A 2529-nucleotide genomic window follows, 5' to 3' on the forward strand; every position below is an offset into this window, starting at 1 on the left:
GGGAAAGAAGAAACGAACAAGTTCTACAAAGGAGGCAGGCAAAGCAATTACCCAAATCAGAATTTGGCCAGGATGCTAATTTGAATACCTTGCTTTTTAAAGTTGTACCATCAGATCTTTAAAGACTGAAAATTATTAGGACCCTACTTTTATGTTTCATCTGAAGATTAGATAATCACAGTAATCTCCACCTCCCACCATACTGATCCTGGTTTTATAACCAAGGCAGAGAGGATTATGTGAGTTTACAGGCTGGCCAGGCCAACCCCATGCAAGTTTTACAGCTGAGACCATAACAATTGGACCCTCAGATCTAATACACATTTACCATATAAGCAAGCACTATATACCTGTACTATCATTTACAGACAAATTCAGTCATCTTTTGGTCTTAGTGTTAGCTTCAGAGCTTATACACCCTACAAGAACCAGGCACACAAGTTTTTTTCTGGCTGTTTTTTTTGTATTGGAAGTATTGCTTTTGATGGCCTTCTATGATGGGGCTATGGCAGGCAGAGCAGTTGACGTCATCTACCTAGGCTTGTGCGAAGTGTTTGACACTGTCTCGCATGACATCCTTGTCTCTAAACTGAAGGGACATAAATTTGATGGATGGGCCACTCTGTGGATAAAGAACTGGCTGGGGGGGGGCGCCCAATGTGGTCAACAGCTCAGTGTCCACAAGGACACTGGTAACAAGTGGTGTCCCTCAGGGGTCAGTGTTGAGACCAATCCTGTTCAACTTTTTTGTTGGCAACACGGCATTGAGTACACCCTCAGCAAGTTTGCCAATGACACTAAGCTGGAGGGAAGGGATGGGTGCAAGAGGGACCTTGACATGTCTGCGAGGTGGCCAGTGCCAAACTCATGAAGTTCAACAAAGTGAAGTGCAAGGTCCTGCACGTGGGTCAGGGCAATCCTGGTCACAGATACAGGCTGGGCAGAGAATGATTCAGAAGAGCCCTGAGGAGAAGCACTTGGGTGTGTTGGTCACAAGAAACTGCACATGAGCTGGCCTCAGTGTGCACTTGCAGCTGAGAAACCAGCCGTGTGCTGGGCTGCATCAAAAGAAGCGTGACCAGCAGGTTGAAGGAGGTGATCCTGCCCCTCTAGTCTGCTCTCATGAGAACTCACTTGGAGTAGTGTGTGCAGTTCTGGTGTTCTCAACATAAAAAGGACATGCAGCTGTTGGAGCAAGGCTAGAGGAAGGCCAAAAGGATAATAAGGGGGCTGGAGCACCTCCCATATGAAGACAGGCTGAGAAAGTTGGGACTGTTCAGTCTGAGGAAGAGAAGCTGCATGGAGACGTCATAGCAGCCTTCCAGTATCTGAAGGGGCTACAAGGATGCTGGGGAGGGACTCTTCATTAGGGACTGGAGTGATAAGACAAGGGGTAGTGAGTTTAAACTTAAAAAGGGGAAGTTCAGGTTAGATATAAGGAAGAAGTTCTTTACTGTGAGGGTGGTGAGGCACTGGCACAGGCTGCCCAAAGAAGTGGTAAATGCTCCATTGCTGGTAGTGTTTAAGGCTAGGTTGGACAGAGCCACGGGCAGCATGGTCTAGTGTGAGGTGACCCTGCCTGTGGCAGAGGGGTTGGAACCAGATGATCTTGGTCGTTTCCAACCCTAACTGTTCTATGATTCTACGAATCTCCTTGCTTTGGGAAGGGAAAAAAAAAAAAAAAAGGAAAAAAAGTCCCTAGCAGTATTTCCATCCAAACTTTATTAGGAAAGGTAACACCATATATATTAACAGTTTTAATATTGACAAGCTTGACAATCATAAATCTCAACTGACCTTTTCTCCTAAAGGACGAGGAATACCAACACACAAATGGTCGAGGAAATTAGCACTACGTCCCAAGCCTAGTACGTTGTATGGCAGCTGGAGAGCATAATGTGCTGATTGGCTAAGCTGACCAGCTGAAATAAAAATCAGAAATTAGAAAAGAAGTCCAAGTAAGTATTTTGCGGGAAAGAAAAGCAACCCTGAAACCAACTTCCTACACGTATACATTCAGAGTCAGTAATGAAAAAAAATAAAAAATATTTATCAAACGCATGATTATTTAATTCTTAAGGGCTCAATCCCACATTTCCGAACTACTTATGGGTATTCATTTGGAGAATAGCTTAAATGCTTTAGGTTTCTATGTAAGATGATTCTTTTGAGCACCATTTCCATCTTAAACTGAATTTCTACTATTTGTTGAGAAGAAATCAGCTATCTGCATTTGTTTTTATTTGAATAGTGCCAGGTCTTTTGCCTGATTGATTTACAAGTGCATACTCAATATGTGAAGGTTCACTTTAATTCTTGGTGTTAATCAGTAACTACTGTTTTTCTTTTGTATCACAAAATCAGCTACACAAATTTGCATAAACAAATTTTTAAATAATAAATTGATTCAATGAAAGCAGGATTACAGTAGTTGCAAGGTAGGCCCTAGTAAAAGCATGTAATTATAACTAATTTAAAGAGAGACTGTAGGGGAAAAATAACACTCTGTTTCCTGAAAAGGCAGCAGGG

At 42.6% G+C, this 2529-nt stretch overlaps 1 long non-coding RNA gene across 1 annotated transcript in view; it reads right to left on the bottom strand.

Annotated features, from left to right (window-relative positions):
• The window catches only part of LOC104412433, an 8410-nt gene extending 6484 nt beyond the window's left edge, over window positions 1-1926 (bottom strand). The window contains exon 1 of the long non-coding RNA XR_719957.1: window positions 1798-1926. This is a non-coding gene — a long non-coding RNA (uncharacterized LOC104412433). The remainder of the gene's footprint in view (window positions 1-1797) is intronic.
• Between the last annotated feature and the right edge of the window lie 603 nt (window positions 1927-2529).

This window comes from Nestor notabilis, unplaced genomic scaffold (assembly GCF_000696875.1).
Source record: "Nestor notabilis isolate BGI_N333 unplaced genomic scaffold, ASM69687v1 scaffold9431, whole genome shotgun sequence".
NCBI lineage: Eukaryota > Metazoa > Chordata > Aves > Psittaciformes > Psittacidae > Nestor > Nestor notabilis.